This window comes from Gossypium hirsutum, chromosome A07 (genome assembly GCF_007990345.1).
Source record: "Gossypium hirsutum isolate 1008001.06 chromosome A07, Gossypium_hirsutum_v2.1, whole genome shotgun sequence".
Lineage (NCBI taxonomy): Eukaryota > Viridiplantae > Streptophyta > Magnoliopsida > Malvales > Malvaceae > Gossypium > Gossypium hirsutum.
In genome coordinates this window covers 6,683,289-6,694,826 of record NC_053430.1, presented here as the reverse complement: position 1 = coordinate 6,694,826, position 11,538 = coordinate 6,683,289, and the positions used below count along the sequence as shown (strand labels likewise).

Here is an 11,538-nt window from a genome sequence, read left to right as displayed (position 1 = left end):
GATTAGCTTAGTAAGCGATCGTCGTTAATTATAATCAATTTATTTAAAAGTATAGAAAATCATCTTTTTATTAGTTATCAAACCCTCGAATCAAACGTAGATTTTGCTTAAACTAAAGTTCCATCTAATTAATTTTTTCAAATTTTAATTATTGTTTTCTTTGTAAGTTTTCAATTTAGTTTCTTTCCATTTTTAGTTTTAATTTTAAGTTTTTTTTAGAAATAAAACACCTTTTATTTTATTTATTTATTTTAATTGAAGGAATAAAATTATTATTCGTCTCTATGAATTCAACTATAAAACTTTATTTATTTGAGTGAGTTTTTTATTATTATTTTTTTTACGGCTTTTGACAATAATACAATATTCTTTCCTTTTTATCTAAATTTACACACATGAAAGTGAAAATGCAGCAGGGCAAACACCCTTCAATTCTGACTGACGGAGTGTGTCTATTGTTCTTCATTTACACGGATGGACAACATCCAATTCGTCTGAATTCCACTGTTAGCTATGTGGAGGGATAATTATGTTATTCATAGATGACACTCATGTGGCACTCTGATTTTGGTTAGATATAAAAAGAAGGCTATTACTCTATCCGAACCGTCTCAGAAGAGCAAAACCTTGTATCATTCGATTGATTGGAGATCCGAAAGTTCCAGAATCTTCCTTTAGCTGAAACCAAGTTCTCTTCGCAGAGGAATTCCCAAGAAAACCATTTTTCAATCATCCGATAACGTCGTGTACTACAACATCGGTCGTCTTCCCAGACCTTGCTAATATGCTAGCAGTGTAGATGGTTGACATCCTGCCTGGTGCTTCCGGTGCGTCCCCAGTAGGTCCATCCACCACCACGACATCCCATTTAAGCTGATATACTTCTTGTGGTAAATTTCTCAATGCCAATTTGCAACTTGATTGCTGGAGCAGACTTGTACTCGGTGCACAAACAGGGTTTTCCCTGGCATGCTTGAGCAGCTTGTATGCCTTCTTAGCTGGTACCTGGTACTTAACTTTATAAACCCGAGTCCCATTAGAATCCGCTTTGTTTAGGCTTATCTTGTAAGGGTCGTCTTCGAGAAAAACAGTGATGCCTCCTGCGTTTATAGATGATAGGTTGAGGTACTGCGTTTGAAGACCGAAAACAAGGAGATTGCAAGGTGCTATGTTGGTAATGAGATTTGAAAGAAAAACGAATTCCTTAGGGATGAGAAAGGCTGAATTGGCGACGGTTTTACGTGGACCAGACTCGACCCCTGGTGCATTCGATTGAACCTCACTGCATTCAGAAGATGAACATTCTTGTTGAATGGATGATGACAACGCAGCAGCTCGAGGTGAAGAATGTGAAGTAGTAGTAGTAATTGCGATTTTAAGTAATCTGAGGATAGAAAGGCACGACAAGATGAAAACAAGCACCGGAAGTAATTTCTTTCCCCGAAATTTCATCCTTCTAGCGGCTCCATCCAATTTCGGGCCGGTACCTGATGCCACAGTACTAGAAAACTGAACGGAAGGAATAACCGGAAGCGCACGAGACTGTGATTCTTCGGGAGGCATTTTCTTCCTTTTCGACCACCTTACAGCCACTACCATAGCATCCTCCTCCCAAGGTAATTATAAAATTTGGGGTTGTTATTATGTTATCGATCAGGAAGAAGACAATGGTTTTTTTGCTTTGGTTTCAAGTCAACTAGTATCAGCGGTTTTCCCCATTAAAGCTACAATCAATATAAAATAAGAAGCATTAAGATATGGCCATTTATATCAATTTGCATGAATTGACTCGAGGACAGACGCGTTTAGGGCATTGTTTAATGTATTTAATTGTTTTAGGCCTGTTAGGTATATAGTTTGTTACTTAATCACTTTCTTCCATTTCTCTTTTTACCCATTTGCTACAGTTGCGTATAGTATGCCAAACTGTAAAGCTTTTCTGTTTATCGGAAGTGTCGAAACCATTTTTATTTTGAAAACGGGAATCGACTTTAAAATGAAAAATAGAGTCGTCACCAATACTTTTTGTTTAGGTGTGATCGGATCACCTTATAAAACATTTTGTTTTATTAAAACATCGATTTTAGCCTACGAAATTCAAGAAAACAGATTCGGGAGTCGGATTAGCACTCTCGTAATGCCCAAAATTGGTACCTAATTGATTAACTTATGTCTTAATGTCGAAAATTTGAAAAGATTTTAAAATACGACCCTTTTTATTTAAAAGAAAACTTGAATAAATCGAATTGGATGATGCTAAGACTTCTTATTTCGAAGAAATAAAATGTCACACCCAGTGAGTTAGGACACGACATTTGAAACCTTTGAGAATAAGATTGTCTTTTGTTTCTTATAAATTCTTACCTCGAGACAACAAAATGTCACGTCCAGTAAGTTAGGACATAACATCTTGAATTCTGGAGAATAAGTTTTTAATTTGAAATGCATGTGTTTCAATTTCAAAAGGGTATTCGATTATTTAGATCAAACGAAGAACCGAAACCCAGTACGTTAGGACACAATTTCTCAAATTTCTAAATACGGAATATTGCCTTTATTTTAAAACAAAATTCCATGAATCGGGTGAAGGTTAATGTAATGCAATTTGATGAAAAAAATTATGGTACTAAAATGCATATCAGAATAACAAATGCGTAATGCGAATGGTAATAACAATGACGAAAATAAAATGAAATAAAGAAATAAAACAAAGAAGCTATAAAAAGGAAAAAAATAATAGGTAAAAACTAAAAAAAAACCAAAAGAATAATAGAACCTGGAAATAAACCAATAAATAGATACTATGTAAAATAGCCTAAATAATAATAATAATAATAATAATAATAATAATAATAGTAATAATAATAATAAGTAATCTAGGATAATGATAATATTAATATAAATAATAAGTAATCTAGAGGTTAAAAGGATTAGGTAAATGAATAATAAGATGATCATAAAAATTTCTAAAATTAAGGATAATGATAATAAGTAAGTAAGTAAATACAAAAAAATGATGTAATATATAACATGCAAAAGTATTAAAAATAAATAAATAAATAAATATACATATATATAACGGAATAACAATAATGAGGGTCAAAAAATAAAAATGAACTAAACAAAATAATAAAAGGGGATAGTAAATGAAATAACAAAAAATACTAATAAAAATTTAATTAAAAATCTAAAGTAGGCTGAATAACAAAAAAATATTAGGTAAAATGTTTTTAAAATAATAATAATAAGGTAAAAATAATAATAAAATAATAAAAACACTATTATGTTACTACTATACTACAATAATAAAAGAAAACAGTAATATTATAGAAGATAATAGTAAAAGTAATAAAAAAAAATAAAAATAACACTCTTCCCTTCTCTTCTAAATCATCGGTCTGGCCTTGCTTCGGTCATCGGACCTCCACGCGGTGCCGTCGATGCCACCGTACACGGCGGCTGGACCTAAAAAAAACTCTTTTTGTCGGCAATTTCAAAATGGGTAAGCTTCTTCCCCTTTATTTTTACTTTCGTATATAAAATAAACAAAATAGACGAGAATAGACGAAAAAACACCTTTTTTGCATTGATTTTTGATTAATCTCGTGTATTTCTTGTATTGAAAGTCTCTATTCGAATCTTTCTCCTTTTTTCTTCAAAAAAAAACCGAACCCCCTTTACAATAGTTTTGAATGGCTTTTATAACCAAAATTTACAATTGATTGCCTCTTTCTTTTTGCAGCAAGTGGGGTGATGAAGTTAGTGGAGTGATTTAATGGGGTGGTTTAATGGGGTGTTAATTGGACTATTAATTTATTTGGTGTTTTGGGCTCTGTTTGTTGGGCCAGGGCAAAATTTGGGCTCTACAAGAAGTATTTTCGTTGGAGCTCCCGTCATGGTCCAGGTGTCGTATCGTGGCTCGAACCTTTCGGTGGCTTGAAGACCCGACCAACCTCGGTTTGTCTTGTGATCGAAGGTTGTTTTTGTTCTAATATTGGTACGTATTAGCTCTGGACTATTTTAGTATATTGTTTTGAGTTTATTACTCTTTTTCTTTTTTTGAAATTTTCATTTAACATATATCTATACTATATATTAAGGCTGCATTTGTTTCACGCAAAATAATTCACAAGAAATATTTTCTACATTTTCCTATATTTGTTTAATAGAAAATAGGTTGACCAACGAAAAATGACTTATAAGTCAATAATAAATAAGTTCTTTTTCCTTATAAATTGATTTATTCTTTTAAAAAGCGTTATAGAAAAGGGCTTATTTTTTTGTAATTTTATTTTTATATAAAAATTAACTTAAATCAAGTTTAATATTATTACAATAATAAAATTTTAATTTTAAAATATATTTTAAAATATTAAAATAAAATATTATACTATTCAATATTACTAGACATACATATTTGATTATTTATATTTGATAATATAATTGATAAATTATTTAATATTATAATTTTATTTTAGTAATAAATTTTAACAATAATAATTTTGAATTTTAAATTTCAAATAATATTCTTAATATATTGTTGAAAAAAATATTCAGATTAATATATTAATAATGTATATTACAATTTATAAATATTTAATAATAAATATTTTATAGTATAAAATATAAACATTTTAATAATATAAATATGAATATTTGTTTAAATCATGATTAAATTTATTTATCCCTTCAAACTCTAATGTGTCACTATTAGAGGTGTGCATGGGCCGGGCCGGGCAAGGCCCACTAAAAAATTTAGGCCCATTTTCTAGGCCCAGGCCCGGCCCGGCCCGAAATAAAATTGTTAAGCCCGAGCCCGGCCCGGCCCAACCCATATTAATTTTTTTAAAACTTATTTCATTAAATAAAAAATTTTAAAATATATTAAATAATCAAATACATTTAAAACAAATATTAAAACAAGAAACAAATAAAAAATATATTAAAACAATTCTTAAAACAATACACAAATTAAAAAATATAATAAAAATTTATTATATTAAAATTAAAATTAAAATATAAATATGATTAAAAATAAAAAATATATATTTATTATATAATTCGGGTCGGGCCAAAAAAAATTTACCCGAGCCCGGCTCATTTTCTAAACGGGCCTCATTTTTTGCCCAAACCCATATTTCGGGCCTATATTTTTACCCGAACCCTCCCATTTTTTGGGCGGGCCTTCTGGCCGGGCCGGGTAGCCCGGCCCATGCACACCTCTAGTCACTATCCACTTGCATATATGTAATATATATAATTTTAATTAGACATTGTTTATTATTAAGTTTATATATGATATTGATTATTTATAAAATATTATCTTATTATAAAATAAATTTTAATTGTCAAAAGGAAATGCTATTATAATATTTTGTAACTAATATATATGTTGTGTTTTGTTTCACTAAGAAAAATTACCAAACAACAAAAAATATTTTACGTAGAATCATCGAAATAATAGTAAATATAAATTTTTCTCGAAAACTAATTTACTTTTTAAAAATCATATTTCTAAAGATGTTTTCAATGAAATAAAAGGGGCGTAAAGTGCTAATTAAGTCTAACTCAAGAAAGTACCAATAGCCCATTTATTTTACAAAGTAAAAAAAAAATATTTAGAGAGCATTTATCTTTTTGTATTTTGATAAAAATTGAAAAATATATACGTACGATGAAAATAATGAGATTTGTACACATATCATCATACATTTTAGTATTTCAAATTTACCATTTCAACCATATATTTGGCTTTATAATAAAATTTTTTATAAACTTATTACATAAATGTGTGTGTAATAAAATCCTGTATTTATAATTTTTAGGTTTGTAATAAAAATATTATTTCATGTACATGCTTTTTAGGTATTTATCACGGTTTTAGAGTCATAAATTCCATGTTTATTTTATGATGAGATTTGCTTGATGGTTAAGAGATGTTCACCTTCTAGAACACATTTGAGTAAGCGGTAGGTTTTTATTTGAGTAACTCCTTTTAAACGTAGTGTGTAAAATAATCCTTGTACTCTTTGAAAATTTGGAATTTAGTCCTTCACTTTCATTTCTAAGAATTTAGTTTCTCTACTTTTTAGATTTTAAAATTCAGGTTCAATTGTTGACACTATTAATTTTTTTAAAAAAATTCAACTTCATTACTTTATTTTTTTATTTACATAACTACCAAATAAATATTTTTTTATTTCAAAATATTACGTAAATAAATATAACAGTGTTAATAATTAAACTTGAATTTTAAATTTTAAAAAGCAAAGAATTAAATTGTTTATAATTGTTGAATAAACGTAGAACAACTAAATTGATGACATATTCTAACATGTGAAACATAATTGATTGAAACAATTGGGATTAAAGATCATTTAGGTAAAGTTTAGGAATGGATACAATAATGTGTGGTCCAAAACCAATTAGCTGTTTGATTCAGATCTTACATGTTTTTCCATTAAATGGATAAGGTGATGAAATAAAGAAAATTTTAATGGAATCAAAGCATCTCACAACAAAATACATGCATTATAAATTCCTAACATTATCCACTTTATATACAATTGTTCTTAGAAAATTAAAAATAATTTATTCCCAAAAAGGGAAAATATAAAAAAAATTACTCAAATTTAAATATGAATATATATATTAGTTTAAATGACACGTGATATTATCAAATTTTAGTATGATAGTTAATTTAATATTTTTTTTATAAAGATGTGGTTACAATAATTTTTATTATATTAAATTAATAGAAAATCTAAAATTTGAATTTGAATCAGAAATAAATATAACAAGAATAGAAAATAAAAATATGAATTTCTTAGGGGCAAAATGGAAAGGTTGAAGGATTAAAGATACAATTTCACCAAAAGTGAGAATGACTCTTATGTAAATATCAAATTTTAGCAGGGGCAAAATAGTTATTTTAAAGTGAGGATTTTTTTGACAAAATTATTAAAGTGTCCTTGATCATGTGTATTGAATTTGAGCCAATGATTTTACTCGAGGAATACGGAATTAATATTGGCATTTAAATTAAGATAGTTATATTTTTTAAAATATGGAATTTTGGCAATTTATTAATTATTGGATTTTGATGAAAATTGAGATGAAATTACGACCATTAAATTGAAATTATGGTGTTGGGATATTTTTATTATTATTTTAAATATTCAATATTATATAATTATTAAAAAAAGTATGAAGAATTTTCTTCATATTTCCCATACAAGAAACGTCGCATGCATGGAGGACGAAAAAAATTTCTCCATCCAATAAGCAAATCTCCACTAAAAACCTTTGATTTTTAAGTAAATTTCTAAGTGAAACCAAGTGGCTAGCAACATCAAAAGCTTAGTTTTCAGGTTAGAATTCATGAGTAAATGGATGGAGGTCAGAGAAAGTTAAGAAAATAATAAATTTTTGGTGAAAGTGTCATGGAAATTCCTATACTAAGAGTCAAATTGTATTTTGGCCCCTCTACTTAAAAAATGGGTAAATTAATCCCTTTACGTTAGATCAAAGAGCAAACTAATCATTCAGTTAAAATATTCATCAATTTCTACTATTAAAAATTGATCCATGTATGTCAACATGAAGTACACGTGGCATGTCACATGTCACTGTCTGGTTATTCTGCCGGTTACACCAATTTTTACTAATACAAAGGGATAAATTTTTTAACAGAACGGACTAATTTGTTTTTTGATCTAACGTATAGGGACTAATTTACCATTTGTTAGTAGAAGGGGTAAAATGAAATCTAACTCTTAGTACAAGGACCTCTATGGTACTTTTACCATTTTTTTTCACTTCAGTGCAATGCAAAGATTTAATTATATTTAATAATTAAAATATATTAAATTACTTCACATAATTTTTTTTTAATTTAAAAGGATTTGCAAATGATATAAGTAAAAAAATTTAAAAATTATTAAATAACTTTATAATATATATGATATACATATATACATAGACAAATATATACACATATCAAAATTTTGGTCAAGCTTCTTCGAGTCTTCAAACAACTTGGATTCATCTCCTAGGCTAACAAGATTCATTCTGTATCATTTGGTATAAAATTTGGGTGTTTTTAGTTGTTTTTCTTTGTGCTAAAAATGTTTTCACTACTGCTCTTTTGAAAAGCCTTAAAAACACTATTTTACCTAAAAAAATTCAAAATTTTAATTTTTTGAGTGGGTAAACGAGCTCGCTTTGAACTAAAATTTCATAAAAAGATCTGTGGCACTATGATGTAGTGAAAAAAAATATGTCCATAAGAAAAAATTGAAAAAAAATTAAGAAATTCAAAAAAGTATATATATTATATGAGTGAAATTTTGTGTCGAAACTTTCTATATATGTTTTTTAGCATATCAGAAGGCTCCTGACTAAATTTGGTGATTTTAGCACTTCGGGAACACTTTGAAGAAAAAATTCAAGTTGTTTTTCCATTATTTCGGTTTCTGCCGGGTAGTTTATTTTTATTGACCCTGGTCATGTTTTTAATCTGTGGTTAGCTTATTTTTGTCCTATTACGCATTCTAACACATTCTTGTTTCTTGTGTTAGTTGGTGCGAAAAGGGTTGCCTTTCCTTCCTCCGTGCAACTCAGTTTCTATTGGAGTCGAGCTTTTCTTTGGCTTCTTAGACAAATTCTATAAGAATACTAAGTTTGATTACTCTTTAAAATTTACAATCAAGATTATCTCATTTTATTCTTTGCCTCATAGAATTGTTTTTTTGTTTGCAAGTGCTAACGACGAGGTTTGTTTTTACTTAAATAGTTTTGTGTTTTGTTTTTGTGATTTCATATTCTCATAATGGTACACACATAGTATTGAAGAAGAGAATGATAAACCAACACTTACCCTTGAGACTCTTGCGAGAATTGTAACGACCCAAAATTTACGGGTATCAAAAATTTAAATTTTCGGGTCATAATTTTTGCAAAATGAATTCATAAATATTTATTAGAAATATTTAAGAAGCTAGTAGTATAGTTAAATAGACTTTGGTTAAGTGAATTAGCTTGAATTAAGGCTAATTTAGTGAAAGGACTAGATTGAATATAAGGTAAAAGTTTAATTATAGACTAAAGAAAATTGAAGGGACTAAATTAGCAAATAAGCCTTATGTGAGAAGTGTGTGGTAAGTATAAATACATGTGTATTATTTTAATTGGTACAAATGTATGTATATATATGTATTTGCTTATTATTTAAGAAATAATAATTATAATTAAAAAAATATAATATAATAATATAAAGTAAAATAAATAAAAGAAATAATAAAAAGAATAAAGAAACAAAAGTAAGAAACAGAACAGAGAAGTAACGAAAATTGAGCGAAAGAAAGAAGGAAAAAGGGAAAGAAAAAGAAAAGGGAAAATTAGGGCTTTGAAGTTTCAAGTTTGATTGGTAAGTCAATTTAATCCTTTTTCTTGTAATTTTGATGTTTTTGGAATCTTAGAACAAAGCTCTACTTGAATTATGTTGAAATTTAGAAGGTTAGTGGATTTTTAGATGTTAAATAAGTTGAATAAATAGATGAATTATGTTATAAAGTGATAGAAATTCAAGTTAGAAATGGGAGAAGGATTGAATTGTAAAAAGAGATGTAAGTTTTGTTATAGTAGGGACTAAATTGTCTAAATTTTAGAATTGATGTTTTATATTGAATATGAACAGCTGAAACTTGTTTAAAGTAGGTATTAAATGAAAATATGAGATTTATTTGAAGAAAAATAATGGTTATGGTAGAAGGACTAAATTGGAATTTTTGTAAAAGTTACATGGAAAATAGAAGAGTGTGTTATTAAATAATATGTATTGATGATTTTAAATGTTAATTTTTCCGTAGCTAACGTAGCATCGGAAACGTCATCAAAGAAGGGAAAAGAAAAAGTGAGAGAAGATAACGAATAAACTCGAGAATTACGGTTTGTATTTCTATAACCAAACTTAATAGTTATTTTGATACATATTATTGATATTATGTATGGCTATTGAAATTAAGGTAAGTATTGATATTGTGGTATTGTGTTGATTTATGAATATTTGAATTGAAATGTATATTGATTTTTGATAATGAGTTGAAAGTGAAATAAAAACCCTATTGACAGTGTCGGGCTAGTCAGATATAGTTGGCATGCCATAGGATTGGAAGTGTTCAGGGATATTCCGACTTTGTGTCGATGAGACACTATAAGTGTCACCTTACTGTTACTGTTACTGTTCCAGATTCATTCCGATAAGGTACTCTGTGTACCGCTACTGTTATTGTTATTGCTACGGTGTATTCCGGCTTCGGTCGATGAAACACTGTACATTATCTCGGCGTGTGGGTTGGATCCGTGTATCCGTCCAGGTCCGAGTTATGTTAATAGGGGTAAAATACTGCACTGAAGACTGAATGATACTGACTGGATTGTATATCTTACTGGTTTCGATTCTAATGATAAATGTTATTATGAAATGAAGACAATTAATTGAATGTTCAGGATGTGTTTATTTATTGAAATCTAAGGTTTAAGTATTAATGCATAAATTAAGTATTGGTTTATAGAAATACCACTGAGTACATACTAAGTGTACGATTTGTTTCCGTGCGCAGGACTAGGTACAAAAGAAAGCATCCAAGCCAATCCCGGACTCAAAGTGGTGAATGCTTTTCTTTTGGTAAAATGGCATGTACCTAAGTTGTCAATGTGTTATTTTGTACATGATAGTGAATGAACATGAAAGATGTTGAAGCATGGTATGAAATATGCATATTTTGGAAGTTAAATTTATATGAATTTGTTTAGTATGATGCTGTAGTATAATTTCAATATGAATTGTGGTATCCATGAGGGTACATTGCTTAGATGATTTAATGTTTAATTGAACATGTATTAAGTGTGTTTAATTGAGTTTTGGTTGAATTAAAAGTTGAAGAAATTATTAGCTTAAAGCTTAAGTTATGCAGGGTTGGTAAACTTGAGACGAAAGGCTCATTCTGAGTCTACACGGCCTGGCACACGGGCGTGTGATCAGACCGTATGAGACACATGGCTTGCACACGGGCAAGTTGATAGGCCGTGTGTCCCCTGCATCCTTAAATGTGAAGTCAGGATAGTAGACGGGCAAAAGACACGGCCGTATGTCTTGGCTGTGTGAAGGACACGGGTATTAAGCATGGTCGTGTGTCAAAATTATATGAAAATGGCCTAAAATGGTGAAAAATCATATTACCACACAGCCTAGCCACATGGGCGTGTGCCCCTCTGATGCCTAAGAATTTGTAAGTCAGATCTGTCCACTGGCTGGCCATACGGCCATGTCCCAGGCCATACGGGCGTATGCCCCTATCTTCAAGGAAAAATTTCCAAAGTTGCCAGTTTAGTTCCGAACCACTTCCAAAGCATGTATTGGGCCCCGTAGGCCCATATTAGGGACTTTATAGTGAAATTTGAAAAGAATTGATCTGGAATGTAAATTTATAACTCGGTTTTGTATAAATGTTAGTGTATAAGTCCGGTAATGCCTTG

At 29.3% G+C, this 11,538-nt stretch overlaps 1 pseudogene; it reads right to left on the bottom strand.

The window, feature by feature from the left end:
* Positions 1–285: 285 nt before the first annotated feature.
* LOC121232046 (glucuronoxylan 4-O-methyltransferase 1-like) lies at positions 286–1,853 on the bottom strand (annotated as a pseudogene).
* Between the last annotated feature and the right edge of the window lie 9,685 nt (positions 1,854–11,538).